This window comes from Cuculus canorus, chromosome 1 (genome assembly GCF_017976375.1).
Source record: "Cuculus canorus isolate bCucCan1 chromosome 1, bCucCan1.pri, whole genome shotgun sequence".
Lineage (NCBI taxonomy): Eukaryota > Metazoa > Chordata > Aves > Cuculiformes > Cuculidae > Cuculus > Cuculus canorus.
This window is the reverse complement of record NC_071401.1, coordinates 2,437,941-2,460,107: the sequence shown is the minus strand read 5'-3', so window position 1 is coordinate 2,460,107 and position 22,167 is coordinate 2,437,941.

Here is a 22,167-nt window from a genome sequence, read left to right as displayed (position 1 = left end):
AATGGGTCCAGGGAAGGGCTATGAAGATGATCAGAGGAATGGAGCATCTCTGCTATGAGGACAGGCTGAGAAAGTTGGGGTTGTTCAGCCTGGAGCAAAGATAGCTCCAAGGAGACATTAAAGCAGCCTTCCAGTACATGAAGGGTGCTACAAGAGAGCTGGGAAGGGACATTTGCAAGGACATGGAGTGATAGGGTGAGGGGAATGGCTTGAAAATGGAAGGGGAAAGATTTAGATTAGACATTAGGAAGAAATTCTTGACAATGAGGGTGGTGAGGCACTGGCACAGGTTGTCCAGGCAAGTTGTGGCTGCCCCATTCCTGGAGGTGCTGAAGGCCAGGATGGATGGGGCCTTGGGCAGCCTGGTCTAGTCAGAGGTGTCCCTGCCCATAGCAAGGGAGTTGGAACTGGATGATCATTAAGGTCCCTTCCTACCCAAATCATCATATGATTCTATGATTTTATACTACCCCTGTTCATGTGGGAATTCCTTTTAGGAATAAAGTGCTGTTGATCGTCAGAGGGCCAAAGCTCAAGTTCACTTTAGAGGCCTCATTCTTTAACTTCTAGATGGGTTCCCTCTGTCCCCTGTAAAGTACACAGCCACCACTCTGTCTAGGTACAGTGTTATAGAGCATTAACAGGGCGCCTGGGACATGGCTTGGATTATAGCTGTTTATGTCTGAGAATATATCATTATAGTATCATAGTATCGTTAGGGTTGGAAGGGACTTTAAAGATCATCCAGTTCCAACCCCACTGCCATGGGCAGGGACACCTCCCACTAGGCCAGGCTGCCCAAGGTCTCATCCAACCTGGCCTTGAATACCTTCAGGGATGCAGCAGCCACAACTTCCCTGGGCAACCTGTGCCAGTGCCTCACCACTCTCATTGTGAAGAAATCCCTCCTCATGTCTAGTCTAAATCTGCACCTCTCCAGTTTATAGCAATTGCCCCTAGTCCTATCACTACAAGCCTTTGTAAACAGTCCCTCTCCAGCTTCTTGTAGCCCCCTTCAGGTGCTGGAAGATTGCTCTAAGGTCTCCTCGGAACCTTCTCTTCTCCAGGTTGGACAACCCCAACTCTCTCAGCCTGCTCCAGCTCGCTATTATAAAAGGACAATAAATGCTGTCTGACGTTAGAGCAGCTGGGTAGTCTTAATCTCACCTAATTTTAGCCTATAAAATAAGATCTCTTTTCTGTGCTTCCCTTGTTGTCAGTGAAAAGAAATACATACCTTAGGAAGCAATTCACACTACCTCTGACATCCTTGTTAGGACGGGGTGATCACTGTCTGGAAGTGTCTGTCACTTTTCCTGGACACATGCTGAGGGAATGCAGTGAAACAATTTGGCTTAGTCCTCCAGCATTGAGATGACTTCAGAGTTTAGATTAGTCCCACCCTAAATCTCAATCTGAACAGCACAGTATGCCATCCTGAAGCCAGTAAATCATTTTAACTGCTTTGTTTTCCTTCTAGTTTTCTATAAATTATGATCTGTTTTGCACTGTAAAGTAAAGGTGCTGAAATTAGCTGGGGGAGGGAATTTTTACAAGGGCATGGAGTGCCAGGACGAGGCGGAATGGCTTTAAATTGGAGATTTAGACTAGATATTAGGAATAAATTCTTCACGATGAGGGTGGTGAGACACTGGCACAGGTTGCCCAGAAAAGCTGTGGATGCCCCATTCCTAGCAGTGTTGAAGGCCAGGTTGGATGGGGCCTTGAGCAGCCTGGTCTGGTGAAGGTGTCCCTGCCCATCGCAGGGGAGTTGGAACTGGATGATCTTTAAGGTCTCTTCCGTCCCAAACCGTTCTATGACTCTGTGATGAGGAGGGGCTGAGGCTGGGCTATCGGTTGAGCACATTCTCTTTACTCCTTTTAAGACTTTGTAGTTTTTGCTTTGACTGTAATTGTCCACGCTAATCTTTCTGCTTTTCCACCTGTCATCCTTCCTTCAAGGAACAAATCGCTTTGCTATTTCCTCACATCCAATTAATTCTTAGATATTTTTCACTTTGTTGGACAAAACTCATACATTCTCTTTAAGGTCCCTTCCAACACAAATCACTCTATGATTCTATGAAACTGGCATTAGACCATCACTGTCAAGGTGCTTCAAAGATGCCATTTGTGGGGCAGCTAGAAAGTGATAGAGATGCCTGATTAGTTGTACAACAGCTGCTTGTGGTGACTGGTATTGACTCTAGAAGGATCCATCCCATTCTCTATGTCACCTTATGTATAAGGTTCTTTCACAGGACATGTGACTGAGAAAGTATATGATTTAGAAAGAGGCTGTTGTGGATTATGAACCAAGGATCTTTTCTTATTCTGGGCAAATTATTTTCATCATTCATATCACAAAACCGATCTTTCTATTGTGCCAGGATGAGAAATCAGATTTATTGCACAAACCTGTTAGCAAATAACGTGGATGCAGTGAAAAAAAAATATTTTTAGTTGATCATGTATTTAATTTTAAACCTAAGGTAAGAGTAGAAATAAAAGCTTAAAGAAAATGAAATTATTTGTGTTGAGATGGAGTGAGTTGGGAGGGCCCTTCCAAGCATCAATTTTTTAAAAATTTATTGTCCTTTGGTTATTAAAGTAGAAATGTGAGAGCTTATTTCTGTATTACGAAGAGCAAAGCCTTATCAGCTTCTAAGGACTCGGCTTCCAGCTTTGAAATGACAAGTAACAGCCTGGATTTAAATAGAATCATAGAAACACAGAACCATAGAATGGTTTGAGTTAGATGGGACCTTAAAAATCCTCCAGTTCCAACCCACTGCCATGGGCACGGACACCTCCCACCAGACCAGGCTGCTTAAGGCCCCATGCAACCCGTCCTTGAACACCTCCAGGGATGTGGCAGCCACAACTTCCCTGGGCAACCTGTGCCACTCTTACGTGAATAATTTCTTCCTAACGTCCAACCTAAATCTTCCCCCTTCTAACTTAAAGTCATTCCTCCTTATCCTATCACTCCATGTCCTTGTAAAATGTCTCTCCCCAGCTTTCTTGGAGACTCCCTTCAGGTACTAGAAGGCCTTCTCTTCTCCAGGCTGAACAACCCCAACTCTCTCAGCCTGTCCCCATAGCAGAGGTACTGTAGCCCTCTCATCATCTTTGTAGCCCTCATCTGGACGCATTCCAACAGTTCCATATCCTTCTTACGTTGGGGATTCCATAACTGGACACAATTCTGCAGGTGGGTTCTCACAAGAGTGGAGCAGAGGGGGAGAATCCCCTCCCTCACATTGCTGGTTTTCATTAAACCATTTCTGAGCTCAAACCCAGATGTATTATATTTGTCATTCATTCTTTTTTTCCCCCTGGATTGCTATTACAAGGCATCTTTTGCAAGTGAAACCCACTTCCATATTCTTTGATAGTTAAGTTGGAAAACTTGTTCTGAAAGGACATTTCAGATTTGGTAAGAAAATACAGAATAATGAAAATACAGGTTAATGAACAGAATGCTCAACAATCAATCACCTTCAGTTAAAATTTAGCTATAGTTAATGCAGTCACAAGTCTGTGTCAGTCTCTGCGCTCCAGGGACAAGTCAAATACATAATGCAAATCCACCCTACTTCTCGTCATAACATTAATATTCATTCTATAAAATTTTCATGGTAGGTGAAGAACTGCATTTTTATTTCCAAACAGCAACTCAAGATATCAGATTTATGGTCCTTTAATTTTTTTCTTCATTCACTGAACATTTAAGCTTCTTGTACCCCTGATCAGGCAAATACTTTGCCACCAAGTGGCACTAAGTTTGCTTACAATAAGTGGGTCTACTGAATCCTATAATCAGTGATGAATACAAACAATCAATAAAAGAGCTGGCCAAAGGAAACATTATCAAAGATAACTCCTTCATGCTCAACATTCACTATGGTTTTAGAAACCACCTGAATAAAAGGCAAGGCGGCTTCCAACTGTCACCTCTATTACGTTTAAGAGTAGAACTGGAACTGCCCAACATATAAATTCCCTAATTTTTGCTAAGACACTACTGGTTTTCACACTTTTGCAGTGACCTGCACAAAGTGATGGGAGACTAGATAACCACTACTGAATTTCAATTAACTAATTTGAAGAATTTGCTACTTTTAGTTGTCAAAAAGCTTTACTGGAAGTAAGTGTTCAAAGATGTCACAAATTACTACATGTATATACCTTGTTTCCTTCAGCGAAAAACTAGCTTAAATTAGTTTAAATAGCTTTGAACTGCAGTGGATGAAGAGCTCTTACGTGGTTTGTTCTGCCATGGAAGTGATATCACATTGAAAGGTGAGGCTGGGCTAAAAAGTGAAAAAAAATCTTGAGTCCATGTGTCCTGCAGTGAAAAACTCTCCGTGCTCCACTGGGCCCAATCACATCAGATGGTGGGCTGACAAAGCACTTTCTAAATGCTGGAATTTCTTCTATATCTTTCTGAAGGCCTATGATGTGATGTCCCATGTGTTCAATGTCCAAAACATATGACACCCTCTATATTTCCATCTATCCACAGGTTTGTGAAAACAAAGACAAAAGCTTCTGTACAACCTTTCCCTCAGCCAGCATCTACCTGTATTTACATTACTTGGCTAATTTATTAAATTATTAAGTTGGTCTCATGTGCACAATGAAAACAACTCCCTAAAAACAGACAACTTCTTCTGGGTTTTACTGTGCTAAGACCAGCAGGGCCGTGATTTCTCATCACTGTAATACAATGTAAGGACTTGTGTGAGTGCTCTTTAACCACTGTTCAAGTCAGTCTGGATAGTGCAACCCCCCCGGAGCTACTTCAATGATACTTTATGGGTAAAAGACAAAATTAATGACCTGAGGAAGGACCACTTTTGGCCAGAACAGCTGTTTGAACAGCTCTCTGTGGCTGCAGAGCAGTTTAATGTGGGTGCAAGAAACTAAAGAGCTTTTAGATGTTGATGCCCAATGATGCTAGCTAGGATTCATGGCATTTTCCATGTCTGATAGCATCCAGGAAAGTTAAAGGTTAATTAGCTCTTTTCCCATCAACAAACAAGTAACTTGATTGCTACTTGTGAACATAAAGCAAGGCTTGGAGCTATATAATATTTTTTGGTATTTTTAAACTTGCCTTTTTTTAAACATGTTTTTTGTCAGTTCATTTTTCACTTCAGCTTTTGAGAGTGGAACAACAAACTGACTATTACAGAGTACATTAGATTAGATTAGATTAATTTTAATAACACTATAGTTACTCATCAGTCCTATGTTACTTAATACTCTCTGAAAGGTTGTTTTGAAAATTAGATATTTCCATTTACTGGCAAGGTCTGGATTGAAGAGAAATGTTGTTTTATGCAGCTAACTGTAACTGAAATTCACGATACAGCAACTATAAATCAAAACTAAATAAACAATTTTGTTTAGCACACAGACCTTTTTCTCCATGCTTCAGGGCCTTAATACTGATTTCTTTTATGATGACCTTTGCTCTCGAAAACTGACTCTCCTGCCACTGTCTGCCAGTTTTCCGTAACTGTTCATACCACACATACTGTCCATTCTGCTGTGTTTTCCAGCTATTCTGCAGTGTGTTTCTTTCTCCTTTTCAGCTCTCCTTCTCTGAAAGTCTTGAGAAAATGTCTGAATAAAACTCCAGCCTACTGAAAAGTTTTTTTCTCTCCTGAAAAGACTCAGAGTTTCTATAATGTGTTCATTTAACTTGCTTCTTCTGCTTTTTTTATGTCCTCCTTTTTGTTTTCCTCTGTTTCAAAGCAGTCCGAGGTAAGCTGCAATCCTTTTTTATTCAATGAGCTAAAATATTTCAGAACTATAAGAGTGAATGAGAGTGGAGAACTATGAGTTGGAAACCGTGAGGATGATGAGGCACTGGCACGTTTCCCAGGGAAGTTGTGGCTGCCCCATCCCCAGAGGTGTTCAAGGCCAGGTTGGAAGGGGCCTTGGGCAGCCTGATCTGGTGGGAGGTGTTCCTGCCCATGGCAGAGGGTTGGAACTGGATGATGTTTAAGGTCCCTTCCAACCCAAACCTCTCTAGAATTCTATGATTCTATATGTTGAGGAGTTTAAGAAATCCACATTGAATTGTGTGCATGGAAGTACCATGGGGTTTGAAAACCAGGTGAAAGACATCTTATTTAATTTAAGAGGAATCTCTCCTGAAACAGTCAGAAAATGTTCTAGTTTTCACCATCCTCCCAAACAGAACAATGTGAAGAACCTTTTATTTTCCTGTTTTGAGTCAGAGTATGTTCTGAGTTGCCAAACATAAGAATCAGTGTACAACTCATATTATTCCTAAGTAGATTGTTGAGTGACATTTTGAATTATGTATTCCCACTATTGTGCCTCATCCCCTTCCAGGCTCTAATTGTGGGTCCCTTTTTGTGCATATTAAGTAGTTTTTCATCTTGAGTAAATTCTAATTTTATCTGAACCTTTGCAAGCATGCATGCTAATTTTATAAAAAGATAATTTTGCATTCATTTTGAAACTAGAACATGTTTTCAACAAAATATTTCTGTTTCATAAATGTGAAGTTGCAACTCTCCTACCTTTGTCACTAAAAGAGACTTTTCTAATGTTCTGTTTATGAATATTTATAAGACACATTAAACTTATCACTTGTTTTCTGTTTATAGCAGCATCTTGGCTTGTATCAGAAACCGCGTGGCCACCAGGACCAGGGAAGTGATTGTGCACCTGGACTCGGCATTGGTGAGGCTACATCTTCAGTCCTGTGTTCAGTTCTGGGCTCCTCATGGCAAGAAGGACATTGAGGGTCTGGAGCACATCCAGAGAAAGGCAACAAAGCTGGTGAAGGGGCTGGAGAACAAGTCTTGTGAGAGGCAGCTGAGAGAACAGCGGTTGTTTAGCCCAGAGTAAAGGAGGCTGAGAGGAGACCTTATCACTGTCTGCAACTGCCTGAAAGGAGGTTGAAGCGAGATGGGTGTTGGTCTCTTCTCCCAAGTGACGGGTGATAGGATGAGAGAAAATGGCCTCAATTTGCACCAGGGGAGATTCAAACTAGACATCAGGAAAAAATTCTTCACCAAAAGAGTTCTCAAGCACTGGCAGAGGCTGTCCAGGAAGGTGGTTGAATTTCTGTCCCTGGAGGTGTTTAAAAGATGGGCAGACAAGGTGCTCAGAGAGATTGTATAGTAGTGGACAGGTACCATTGGACTCAATGATCTCAAAAGTCTGTTCCAACCAAACGATTCTAAGATTGCCTGATTCTATCATCCTTGCTAATAAGACAAAAATAACCTAAAAAACATATGTATCCATTCCTATACAAGTTACAGAATAACATGCAAGACAAAATGAATATTTTTTTAATTTTAGAGGAATTTTAATGAATCATTGTGCAAAAATAGTAGTGCCCCTTTTATTTACCTATTCAAGCTAAGAGATGTAATACCATTTTAATTTTACATATTTTAAATAATCCAACTCTGCTTCTGATTACACACATATTAATAGGTATTATTTCAAAATTAAAGAGGCCCCAAAGAAAATACTTAGCTTTCTAATTATTTCTTACCTAGGACTGAGAAAAAGTGACAATGAAATACAAATGATCACTTGAAGATTTATATGCTTAGTTATTAAATGACTGAAAGTGAAGGCAATAACTAATTCTAAAGCCAATTTGAAATATGATTGCCTACTATTCCATCAGCAATCCAGGTAATACTATGATGTACCAATGAAAGTATCAGCCTCATATTAGGAAAGAGAAGACCTCTGCCATTAGTTACTACATCACATTTGCATTGGTTTTCAACAAATATAACTTGATGCAAGCTGGATGGAGTGCATCAGTTTAAACAACATATAAGCTTTTTAACTTTACTGTAGAGATATAATAATAAAAGAGTCATTGATAGATGCATTATCTTTCAATGCAAGTTAAAAAATGTAGGTCTTGCAATCACTAGAGTTGTTTTGTAACTAAACTTCACACAAAATCCTCTTCTAACTACAATTCGTAGTGTTCATCATAGAAAACTTAAATATTGCAATGTCTTCCTGGTGAAATGGGACAATGTGTTGCCATTTCCCATTTCACGGAATCAAACAATTATCAGAACCACTGGAAAAAAAAAGGTTCTGAAACAACAGTCAAACAAGGATAAGTTGGATTAATAACCTAAACAGTTTGGAAGAAAAATTGTTACAATCATAGAATCATAGAATGACTATGGTTGTAAGTCACCTTAAAGATCACCCAGTTCCAACCCTGTGGCCATGGGCAGGGACACCTCCTACCAGACCAGGCTGCTCAAGGCCCCATCCAATCTGGCCTTGAACACCTCCAGGGAGGTGTTCTCCACAGCTTTTCTGGGCAACCCTATGACCTTGGAAAAAGTCCATCCCCGGCTTTATTGGAGGTCCCCTTCAGGTACTGGAAGGCTACTCTGAGTTCTCCGCAGAGCCTTCTTTTTTCCAGACTGAACAACCTGTCCTCATAGCAGAGGTGCTCCAGCCCTCGGATCATCTTTGTGGTCCTCCTCTTGACCCGTTCCAACAGTTCCATATCCCTATTCTGTTGGGAATTCCAGAAATGGATGCAGGACTCCAGGTGGGGTCTCACGAGAGCACATTAGAGGGGTGGGTTCACCTCCCTCAACCTTCTGGCAACGCTTCTTTTGATTCAGCCCAGGATATGGTTGGCCTTCAGGGCTGCGAGCACATGTTGCTGGGTCATGTCGAGCTTCTCATCAATCAGCACCCCCAAGTCCTTCTCCACAGTGCTCCTCTCCGTTATATAAGAATCATGATAAGGTTTCTGTGATGATAGTGGATCCTAACAAAAAGACACACAGGCAGGTTCTCCATTCCCATTTCTGTACTGTCTGATTTTAGTGAGAAAAATTAACTCAAACACACATACTCAGGTAGACTATATGATATAAAAGTCTGTAAGCTACAGTATTAAGCACAACAATGACTAATAGATGAGAACTGGAACACAGTTCAGACAGTAAAATAGTAATTAAAACCTATTTAAACATTTTTCTAGTGAAGTAATGGTACCTCTGAACAACTGTCCTGGATTCACCTGGAATGGTTAATTTTCTTCAGCTTCTCATACTGGCCTGCCAACGAGAAGGTGGGGGTTGGACATGGAACCCCAAAAAGAACTGAGTTAGAAACTGGGACTCGTTTCCTAACCAGTCTTATAGGCACCTGGCACAAAGATGATGGCATTGAGTGGGTATAACACATCACCTATCAACGCATTAGCCTCAAGGACAATAAAAAGGCATAATGGACTGTTAAAGACTACACTGAGAGCAATGGATGGGGTGGTGGGATGTCCAAACATTGGGATACATGCTTAGCAAAACCCACCTGATTAGTTAACACCAGGGTGATCTACCAATCAAGCTGGCCCAACCCAATTGAAATTTCCACATATCGTAGGATAAAGTCCCCACAGGGTATACCAAGAAGATGTCAGGGAAGACAGTCTGGGTTAGGCTTGCCTCAGGCAAAGGCAAACCTGTCCACAGGATGGTTTTGCTCAAGGACCTGCATGCACTTGGTGGGTGATGCAGAGGGAATGGGAATCCCAGCGTGTACCTCAAGGTTTGATTTTGGGTGAGAATAGTCAGTGAATTAAATTTTATGGTGATAATTGCTAAATAACCCTATCACTGTATGTCATCACTTCTACAGCTGCTATATGCCACATCAGTGGTATTACAGTAACAATCATCCAAACTAATGAAGAACGAACTCTGATCAAACTGAGCGAAGAGTAGTGGTGATGGAACCAGAATTGCCTTCAGCAACTGGTGCCGAGCAACTTCCTTGAGATCAACATCTTCAACTTGCAGATCATGGACATGGATTATAGAATCATAGAATCACCAGACTGGAAAAGACCTCTGAGATCATCGAGTCAGCGATACCTATTTGCCACTAAACTGCATCCTCAAGTACCATATCTACTCAACTTTTAAATACCTTGGGGATGGTGACTCCACCACCTTCCTGGGCAGACTTTGCCAGTGTCTAATGATCCTGTCAGTGAAAATTTTTTTCCTAATGTCCAATCTGAACCTCCCTTGATGCAGCTCGAGGCCATTCCCCCTTATCCTATCACCTGTCACTTGAGAGAACAGGCCAGCATCCTCCTCTCTACAACCTCCTTTCAGGTAGTTGTAGAGAGCATTAAGGTCTCCCCTCAGCCTCCTCATCTCCAGGCTAAACAACCCCAGCTCTCTCAGCCGCTCCTTGTAAGACTTGTTCTCCAGCCCCATACATCAGCTGCAAGCTCTGGATCTCAGGGTGCAACAATCCAACACCACACATCATCTGTCCTGCCCTTAATGACAGATGAAGCCCAAAGTCATGGATTAAATGAACTCCATAGATATTTTAGAGGGATGGCCCGTACACTAAACTAATGATGTATGTGATAAATGCAAATGAAAGAATACTTTTAAAAGAGCACAGTTGGGTCAACATAGAATAGTATATTGCTCCTGTTGGCTGCTGTGCTCCTCTGGAATAAACTGTTGGTAAACCTGACAAAACAGACACTGTGCCAGCTCTTCAGCTGTCACAGCCTCAAGCCTGGCGTGCTACCTTAAATGGCCATTAATTCCAGTTTAACCTAATGGGCTGGACTGTGGGCTGGTGTGGCCGGGAAGCAAACACACTATTTTCACTCTAGGTATGCTAACCTCCACAGAGAGTTGCAGCAGAGGGCTGGGGAAGCTATCTGCTTAAATTGTTCCAGCATGAATCACCAAAGTTTTCCTGGTGGCACTCTACTTTAAGGCACATTTATGCAGTTAGCTTGCTGCTGTTTGTGAGTAAAATATCCTTTTGCTTTACGCTCTTCTGAGCATTAAAGAGTCTGCATCTTGGTCTCCAGCATTTCATGCTGCACAAAATTGGTATATATGGTGACCTGGACAATCAAATTGCCTTCACACAGTGATCACACATATTTTCTTACCTTCTCTGTCTTTCTCTTTCAGGGCTTTACTGTCACAAAAGCTCTAATGAATACTCTTCCAAGAAGGTTGGTGTGTTCTCATAAGAAGACCAGTAGTGTAAAAGGTCTACTTCTTCGTAAATTGCCGAAAAATAAGGCATGGAACAAAATTAAAACTGACCTTTTTTTGAGACTCTCATCTAGTTCATCTTCTGTAATCCATCCTGTTCATATATTACCTTTCCCATTAAGCAGTTTTACCTGAGTTGCCAATTGACTTTTAATTCTAGACTGAATCAATCCATTCTAACTGGTCTAGGGTTAAACTTAGAACCAACCTTTATACCTATTAAATTTGGGGGGAAAAACCCTCTCATTTTTATGGTGGGTGTAAGATAATTCAATTTGGATTGTCTGCACCTTTGTAGTTATGCCCTTCAACCTTACATCTAAAGCAGAGAGTGGAGTTTGCACACTCACTGTGCCATGTGATTTAGGACCTCTACACAGTAACGTGATGTCCATTTGATCCTGTTCTCACCACTGAGAATTTAGAGGGACAAGCAAATCGTGGCATTTAAAGAGGTTGCCACCTGTAGACAGTTGGTCCTCCATCCCTCCTTTTTTCCCAACAAAAGGTTACAGCTGCCTCAGGAGAATGGCAGCACAGAACACAAGAACGATCCTCAAATTTTTTATAAACTTCTGATTAAAATATTTTTTTATACAGTTTTGAATAAAATAAACCATCAGGTTTTGCACTGATATGGTAACATTTGGACTTGCATTTGATCCACCTAACTCCTGTCTGGGAGATGGTTTTCTGGCTGAGCAGTTGTCACACAGGTCATGACATTGCCTATAATGGACTTTGTTTTGTAAACAGCAGCACACTCTGATAATGTTTTAATCTCCTAGATCCTCGGGATCCTCTCAGGAGAGGCACCCCTCTGTTTTCCCCCATTACCTCCTTTAATCTTTCTTAGGTCAACTGGATTGGTTAATACAACCTGCCAATACATGGCTATGGATGATAGTCATTTCAGGCATCAGAGAGAGACCTAAAAGAGGATGCATGTCCACAATCTAAGGTATTAAAGTGGGAAGCATGAGTGACCAACCTAGGGCAAGACAAAGTGTTTCCCAGACACAATTCTCTGTTCTCACCTTTACTGTGGGGATGACTAAGTTAGGAATGAACTTGCTAATGGCCATAAATTAAATAACCACATATCAGTGCTGCTTTATTTTAACACGCCTAAAAGATTTGAGGTGATATCTGCTTCCCAAAAAGCCTACCCCATCTTGCGATGGAGTTAGTAAACTCTAAAGAGGGGAGAAAGCGAGACCAAAAAGATGACTGTCAGCAGGAAACATTACAGTCACACCAGGAGAAGCCATTCTTGCTGCTGAGTCAGTCTCCTATGTGAGCATGAGTCAAATCCCTTAACTGTGGCAGCACAACCATGGAAGATTTCTAGTTATAGCACTTTATTGGGGCTCCTAAGCAAAGTCTAAGGGAGGAGAAACCTCTGTATTTAAAAATTAAACAGCTGACAGAACTGAATCTTTTCCAATAGGAGTAACACCAGGTTAAAGTCTATAATAGAAAAGCTGTTACCTTACAGGGATGCTTTAGTGAGAAAATTCATAGAATCATAGAATCATAGAATAGTTTGGGTTGAAAGGGACTTTAAAGATCATCCAGTTCCAACGCCACTGCCGTGGGCAGGGACACCTCCCACCAGATCACGCTGCCCAAGGCCCCATCCAACCTGGCCTTGAACACCTCTAGGGATGGGGCAGCCACAGCTTCCCTGGGCAACCTGTGCCTCACCACTCTGATAGTGAAGAAATTTCTCCTTATGTCTAGTCTAAATCTGCCCCTCTGCAGTTTATACCCATTGCCTCTCGTCCTATTACTACAATCCTTTGTGAACAGTCACTCCTCAACTTTCTTGGGGGCCCCTTTCAGGTACTGGAAGGTCGTTCTAAAGGTCTCATCGGAGACTTCTCCAAGCTGAACAACCTCAACTCTCTCAGCCTGTCCTCACAGGGGAGGTGCTTCAGTCCTTGAAGCGTCTTCGTAGCCCTCCTCTGAATGCGTTCCAACAGTTCCATATCCTTCTTATGCTGAGGATTCCAGAACTGGACACAGTACTCCAGATGAGGTCTCGCAAGAGACGAATAGAGGGGCAGAATCCCCTCCATCACCTGCTGGTCACACTTCTTTTGATGCAGTCCAGGATACAGTTGGCCTTCTGGGCTGCGATCACATATTGATGGCTCATGTTGAGCTTCTCATCGAGCAGCACCCCCAAGTCCTTCTGTGCAGGACTGCTCTCAATCACATCAACCCCCATCCTGTATTGAAACCGCAGACTGCCCCGACCCAGGTGTAGTATCTGAAGAGATTTGTTTAAAAACGCTCACCTGTATGTAACTTTATTTACTTTCTCATAGTTTGTGCTGCTAGAAGATTGCTAAAGTTCTTTAAAAACATTTAAAAAAAAAAAAAAAAGCATTAAAATGTGCCTGGATCCTGGCTTGTCACTCAGAGACAGCATTCGTTTCCGATGCACGCACACACAGAGAATTGCGTATGTAAAATCTACTCAGCCTTGTATGATGAGCCCAAAACCAAAAAATTAACAGCATGAAAAAAAAGGGTGGAAGAATATAGCAATTTCAGTAGGCAGGCACTGACTCTGTATTTTCCATAAAATATGAAGGCATAACCAACCTTTTTTTTCTCTTAGTGACCTAAACTCAAACGAGTTTTTCATATTCTCACGATTCCACAGGCAGAGCCGACAGTTCTTAAAATATATGTAAATAAGTGTTAGTTACAAAGACAGTCCAGTCAGAGATGTAATGAACCCAAATAGATTTAGCCTTAGCTCAGCTCAGTGTTATTTTCCAAGCTCCTCTCTTCACATGCAAGAGTCATGCATTTAGAACAGGCTGCCTGAGGTCATAGACAGGATTTAACGAGTGCAAGCCTGCTTAAGGAGGCCGATTGGAACTGAGTGGATACAGGGCCTTATTTATGACACAAACATAATCTGAATGAAATTGGTTTAGGTCTTGTTCGTGTTTAAGAGGACTGTGCTACCCTTATGCAATATTTGCATTGGAAAATAAGAGATTTGCATGGGAGTGAATCACTAAAATTATTCACAAGGCATTACAGGATTTTACAGTGGATCTTTCATAAGGGAATCAGGACAGATACTGTGGCATTGACTTCAAAATCAAATTTGGATGCTATGTGTGATGTTTTGTTCATTTTTTTTTTAGTAAAAAGACCATCATTTGGAATTTAAAATAGAAATCTCTTGCCTTTTAAATAAAACCTTTTGTTCCAGAACCCTTACAACCTATCTATCTGCATCATGGTGTTAGTGCAGGCATTGAACACGGAGAAACAATTTAGGCAGAATGAGAAAGCAGCGTTTGGAGCACATAAGGTCATCTCTTGAATAGGAGGATTTTCTGCTAGCAGCTGCCACTGCTGAATCTGACCAGTGACTGGAAGGCATCATGCCAGAAGCTAGGACTTAAAAAGATCTTTAGGCTGGGGAGCACAAAATTGAAATGGAGAGGAGCTGATCAGCTTTTTTTCTAGTTTTAAAGATAGGTCAGGGAGGTGAATCGGGCAAAGATTGATGGGGTTGGCTCTTCTGGGTTTTTCTACGAGGAAACTTACTGAGGTAAACTTAATTAGCTTTGAAGCCAGTATAGTTGCAGTAGTGCCTGTCCATGTTATTTACCTATAGGAGGATGTCTTCATTTTCCACCTGTCAGTAAAATATTCAAGATAAATCAGAGAAATCATTCTTACTCCATTAGAGAAGCGCACATATGGAAGTTTGCTCTGGTACAAAGTCAGGGCCAAATCCACGTCAGGCGAGATTTATCAGAATAGCCATCCCTGTAAGACCTCTTGAATTAGGGAGAGCCTTTATGAGCAAGAAAAGTGCTTTACCTATGTAACACACACCAGTCTAAAGTGCAAAATAAGCTGTACCACTTTTGTGTCATGATAAGTGGGCTTCCCCTTAGGCTGTTACCACTATAAAAAGGATGCAAGACAAACCACCTCAATGACCATTTGTACAGCTGCCAAGTGTACCGCTGTTCAGTGTTACTGCTTAGGCCAACCTCTATGTCTGTTTAAATTCACATCTATCTTCTTTTATGTTATGCCATTCGCAAGACCGGTCCTGCAAAAAGCTGCCATCAGCGACGCTCATGCAATGTTTGGTCTGTACTGTGGCTACTGTTTGTGTTCTAATGCCACAGTGAACACACAGAAGAACACAGCTAACACATAGTTTTGCAGAGATAATCTAAAGGAGATGACTCTATTGATTTGGACCTGACTTTCCTAAAAAGCTTAATAATTTATCATCAATTATCTGTCAACATATGACAGATCCCTTGCACTAAAAACACAGTCAAGATAAGGTGTTTTAGTTTTGTACTAAGGTGAATTTTACAAGGTCAGTTCCAGGCAAGAGGACAGGACTGATCTTGCTGAATTAACCTTGTGGTAAAATTAAAGTATCCAGCACTCAGCTCTGTTTCCAGTTTGGCATATCGGACATATATTAGTGATTTTAATGCACAAAAATATCATATCTTTGTTTTTAGCAGCAAAGACCTAGTCTTTATACTCTGGTTTTGCATTACCTCAGAAGCAATTCATAGAATAATAGGATCACAGAATGGTTTGGGTTGGAAGGGACCTTAAAGATCATCCAGTTCCAAGCCCCTTGATATGGGCAGGGACACCTCCCACCAGACCTGGCTGCTCAAGGACCCATCCAACCTGGTCTTCAACACTTCCAGGGATGGGGCAGGCATAACTTCCCTGGGCAACCTGTGCCACTGTCTCAACACTCTCGGGGTGAAGAATTTCTTCCTTATGTCTGTTCTAAACCTTTCCCCTTCCAATTTAAAGCCATCCCCCCTCGTCCTATCACTACATGCCCTTGTAAAATTCTGTAGTCCATCCTCCACACAGCACAAAGCTTATCAAAGATAAAACTCTACATACAACTGAAATGTGCTGCGGCCACCCCTATCCATGACAAGTCCTCTGAAACAGGGAGCAGTATGGCCTGAGTGTTTCATTATCCTCAGTGATGCAATTTGCATTTGGAATTAGCATGTCTGCACAGTGCTCTGGAATCACTATGTCTACACAGCTGTTACAACATTGCTGCTTTGCATTCTTGGAAGATTCCACAGTTCATTTCTTTGCCCCTCTGTTTTTTCCCATGCTGCTCATTGTGAAAGATCCCACCAGAAGGCACTGGAGTATTTCCCACAATTTCTTTCATTTCATCACAAAGTTCCAAGTGAGTTCTGTTTTCAAAGATCTGTTAGGCATCAGGCAGAAAGCACTGAAGACCACTGGGAGGTTCTTGGTGCTATTTGTATATCTATAGGGACAGGGACATGCGCACAGCTGAAGTTGAGCAGATACAACTGACTAAACTAAGCATGAAATGGTGAGGCTCAGTCGTGATGCAGAACAGGGACAGTCAGCAATTTCAATAGAGTTTGAGTATATTAATGTTCAAGAGCCTAAAACGGAGCAATTGCCCTGCAACTGTAAGAATGGAACATGCCTTAAGGATTTCTCTTGGTGTGGTGAAATACACTCATGCATTTTCATCTTGGGGCTCACTGTTCTCATTTGGTCACCATTTCTGCAGAGAGAAATGCATGGGGAAAATGGTCAGGATTATTGTGAAGGAGTCACGTACAACAACTGAAAAACTTTCTGGCTTATATGAGTTGGCAACACACAGGCATTTATTGATGAGTTTAAGTACTTCAAGGTAGCTGATTGTGTTTAGGTCATTAGATTTAGACTATACATAAGAAGGAATTTCTTCACGATGAGAGTGGTGAAGCATTGGAACAGGTTACCCAGGGAAGTTGTGGCTGCCCCGTTCCTGCAATTGGTGAAGGCCAGGTTGGAGGGGGCCTTGGGCAGCCTGATCTAGTGGGACATGACCCTGCCCATGGCAGGGGGCTTGGAACTGAATGGGCTTTGAGGTCCCTTCCAACCCAAAGTATGTTATGATTCAATGATTCTATGATTAATGTGACTGATAAAGCTATTCTCACTTGAGATTGTACCAAATGGAAGGCAGCATTTTTACTATGACATAGCAAAACCAGGATCACCATGGCAGACTTCCTTATATTAGAAGTGATGGGTAGGACTAAGAAACTGACATTTTCAGAAATGCTGGGCTATTTAATGCAATTTTTTTTTTAAGGGCAAATACAGAAAACAATAGTTCCATGGTTATTCTTCTCTGTCCAAAAGAACTAGCATACCCACACAGTCATGTTTTCCCTGTTTATGAAGCCTTTCACTGGATGCTCAACTAAAGAACAGGTCACTTATACCCAACCAAATGGTGTGATTTTAAACTGTCCATCAACAACCCTCAAAAACTGGATGCTTGATTGGCAAGATCTGTCTCGTGTGAGAATTATTTCCTCTGTGTCATACAGATTCTTTCATAGCAAAGTAGGCAGAGAAACACTGAGTAAAAGAAAGTAGTGATTGTGCACTCCTCCATCCAATCTAGAAGAAAACAGTCAGTGATACTCTACAATTCAAATGTGAAATTAATGCAAATTTGTGAACAAAACAGAGCAGGAGTCCTCTTAGAGCAAGAGTAGGAAAATTCATATACATGAAGGGGTTTAATATATCATACACACGGACTTTATTGAATTCTGCAAAGCTTTTTATATAATCAAGCAATGCTATGAAAATCATTTCAGAAGATATGTTAGTTAAGACAAGACACCAGAGGAAAATATTCTCTGGCACTGTAGAAATTCACTGTCCCTTTGGGCAGATGAATGTGTGTACGTGGTCTCACACTGTGCTCATTTTATTCATGGCTTTGCAGTCTGGAAGGACAAACTTGTACCTGGAAACTGCTTTTAAGACTTTCCTGTCCTCTGCCTCCCAAAAAAGCTGTCTGAAGGATCACAGTCATTTTCCTGTCCTCTCTCTCCTTTTAGTCATGCTAAAGTTAACTTTCTTCCAATTTCTCCCTCTTTTTATCACTCTGTTGTGTACACAAAATCAGTAAACACGTCATCCCTTGATTTCCTTTCCTTCTTGCGTAGATTGAACAGGTGTTCATCCAGTGGAGGCACCTGTGGCCATGGTTGCTGCAATGTGGCATGGGTGGGAAAGATAAAAAGGAACAGGTAGTCATGCTAAAGAAAAAGTCTCTGTGCCAAGAATAATAGAATATTGCTCTTTCCTTAATTGTGCAATATCCAAAATAGAGTACTATCTTTGCCTGAAGATTTCTTTTCTAATACCCATAGGTTAAGTCTAAAGTCATCTGCTAAGTGAACAGGATTCTGCAGTCAACAAAGATTAAAAAAAATGCTTGGTATCTCCACAGTTATTCAAATATCTGTGTTGTCAGGGTTGGGTGATTTATTTTGTAGCAACATTCTCCAAAGCTGAAGGCATAATGAAAATAAGTCAGAAAATTTATTCTAGCATCTTTTTCTATCCTGTACTTGCTCTTAGAATAAACATGCCTTCTACACGGCAGGCCACACAGAGCTGCCACCTTGGATGTCTGTCATAGTATAATAAGGGTCAGAAGATTTAGTTGCAATCCCCATATATGACTGAAGTAGCTGGTAGAATGAGAAAGATAATAATCATGAAGGGCTGTTCAGCAGACTTTGTCTGAGAGTTGTTCCACATTTATAAGAGGGGGAACTGAGGTCTTGCACATTGAGGCACTTCAGCGTTCAACTCCAAAGCTAAGTGCTTTTATTCTGCTGCTGGTTCCTCAGAAATTTCAGTGTAAACTTTCATTAACCAATAGCAACGTAAGATTCTAGCTCTTCAAGGAAGGTGACGTCAGTATGCAGACCGTTTGTGTTATAGAGTCAGAGATGGATAGGAATCTTGTTACCTATCACGAGACACAAATTCAAGAACTGCTGTGAATTGCAATGAAGTCTACCCACATTCAACTCAGTTCAGAATATGTCATTTGAGTCAAGGAAACAAAAGTTATCATAGAATTATAGAACTGTTTAGGTCGGAAGGGACATCATCCATTTCCAATCCCCTCGCCATGGGCAGCGATACCTTCCATTAGATCAGGCTGATCAAGGTCCCATCCAACCTGGCCTTGAACACCTCCGGAGATGGGGCAGCCTCACCTTCCCTGGGAAACCTGTGCCAGTGCCTCGCTACTCTCATGTTGAAGAAATTCCTCCTTATGTCTAGTCTAAATCTTCCTCCTTCTCATTTAAAGCCATTCCCCCTTGTCCTACCACTACATGCCCTTGAGAAAAGTCCCCCCTCCCGCTTTCTTGTGGGCCTCCTTCAGGTACTGGAAGACACTCTAAGGTCTCCCTACACTCTTCTCCAGGCTGAACAACACCCATGCTCTCAGCCCATCCTCACAGCAGAGGTGCTCCAGCCTTCAGATCATTTTTGTGGCATTCCTCTGCGTAAGATACCATGAGGCACATAACATTCCTTGAATTCTCGGAACTATGAAAGTTAGGAGCACTCCAGCTAATCCTAGAAGCCACAGAGTTGTGCAAGTCTTCTTGAAGATTATGTGTAAAACAGGGATGTATATGTATTGCTTAACCTTTGATGAAGCATCTGTTATGGTAGAAATACCGTGTATTAATTATAAATGAATGTGTCTTTAGGAGACACAGCCAGGCACTAGTTCTTAAATGTATTTGTTCCTACCACGCTCCTTGGAAGAGGCAGTATGATCATAACCAGATTAGCATATAAAGGCTGTAGCATACACCTTGGCATAATGCTTTATGCTTCAAAAGATAGCAGAGGTATTCAAACTTTTGGCATAGATGCATAATTTGTGACAAGATACAGGTCTCAAGACTTGTTGCTTGCTCCAAGTCCTTGGTTGTTAGAGATAGATTCACAACAAGAATCTCTGATGCTGTGCGTGGTTAAGCCTTTGGGGCATGCAATTAGGAGCCTGAATGCCTTCCAGTACCTGAAGAGGACCTACAAGAAAGCTGTGGAGGGACTATTTACAAGGGTATAGAGTGGTAGAAAGGAGGGGAATGGTTGTAAACAGGAAGGGGGAAGATTTAGACATTAGGAAGAAATTCTTCATGATGAGGGTGGTGAGACACTGGCACAGGTTGCCCAGGGAAGTTGTGGCTGCCCCATCCCTGGAAGTGTTGAAGGCCAGGTTGGATGGGGCCTTGGGCAGCCTGATCTAGTGGGAGGTGTCCCTACCCATGGCAGGGGGGTTGGAACTGAATAGGCTTTGAGGTCCCTTCCAACCCAAACTATTCTAAGATTCTATGATTCTATAATTCTATGCCATGATTTCCGATCTACAGTATGGGTAGTGAGAAAGTTTTGGCTTGTCTACAGGTTTTGTTGGCATAGCCAGCATAAAAAGAGGGAAACTGCTCAATACTGCAAATGTCTGAAATAAATTATTTTATTTGAAATGTTTTTCAATCCCAAGAGCAGTCAAGAAAATATTATCAATAGGAAAGGTATTTACTAAAACCAGAATTTCACTTAAACAATGCATTGTTATTTCTGGAGGTCTCCTACTTTATGACCCAAGAAGAGTACTCTTTGTTCAAATTATAGGCTTAATAACTGCATTGATGATTATCAAAAGTATTTTGGTGAGCCTAAGACTGGATTTTGAACCTGTGTTGCAAAACCCTGCTTTGAGGATTTGCTCCCTTCATCAGTAGAGCAGAATTCTCAAAGGCAAAAGAAATTCTTTACTCAGTAGTCAAAGTCTTCTTGAAGCAATCTGGCGAGCTATTTGCACCAAGTCAGTGTGTTGAAATGTTTTGCCAAATTGCTTAGTAGGTTAAAACGAGTTATTTGAAATCACCTTCAACACATCCCTTCAGATATCTCTCTTACAGGTCATCCATGCCATTATGGTTTAATGTGGAAGAGACTGAATCAGGTTAAATAATAGTTACCTGAATTAGAGCATGCTGACTTGACTTAGAATCACAGAATCATAGAATAGTTTGGGTTGGAAGGGACCTTAAAGATCATCCAGTTCCAACCCCCCTGTTATGGGCAGAGACACCTCCCATTAGATTAGGCTACCCAAGGCCCCATCCAACCCAGCCTTCAACACCTCTGGGGATGGGGCAGCCACCACTTCCGTGGGCAACCTGTGCCAGTGCCTCATCACTCTCATTGTGAAGAAATTCCTCCTTATGTCTGATCTAAATCTGCCCCTCTCCAGTTTGTACCCATTGCCCCTAGTCCTATCACTACAAGACTTTGTAAAAAGCCCCTCCCCAGCTTTCTTGTAGCCCCCTTCAGGAACTGGAAGGTTGCTGTAAGGTCTCCTTACAGACTTCTCCAGGCTGAACAAGACCAACTCTCTCAGCCTGTCCTTGTATAGGAGGTGCTCCAGCCCTCTGGTCATCTTTGTAGCCCTCCTCTGGACCCATTCCAACAGTTCTGTATCCTTCTTATGTTGAGGATTCCAAAACTGGACACAACACTCCAGATGAGGTCTCACAAAAGAGGAATAGAGGGGATTTAGTCTAATTCATTCAACATAGAGTAATCTCAAATATCTACTTATAAACATTCAGTGCAAAGCTGTATAGTTAAGAAATTTAAGTTCTTTCATCAAATTTAACCAAAAATAATAAAAAAACCCTCACAGAATCATAGTCCCGCTTGCAATTTTGGTAAAGAAAATGAATGGGTTTGAATAATTTTTGTATCTTGAAGATTCAGAAGCCCAGTTGCTTCTTTTCCTCATGATTATATAATGGACATTTTTTCAGTTAAAAAAGAGAAATGCTTTATAGGTGGCCAGAAGTAGAAGTCTGCAGTGCAAAGGACTGGATCAGGACTAATCACCCTGGGCTCCTTTTGTCGTCCGCTGGAAAAAAAAAAACGGGAGGAGGAAGACAGAAAAAGCATTTTAAGGCATGATTCATACCATCCTAATGTAGGCATCTAAAATAGGTCAGATTCATTGAGCTCTAAAATGTCTGGTTTTCTCTATGGACAGAGGTATGGTGACCCCAGGGAATCACTAGCATACAAGTGGATATCTATGTTATCAAGCAAGGTGAAATGATTTCCACTCTGTGTAACTTTTGTGACCAGGAACAAATATACATAAAAG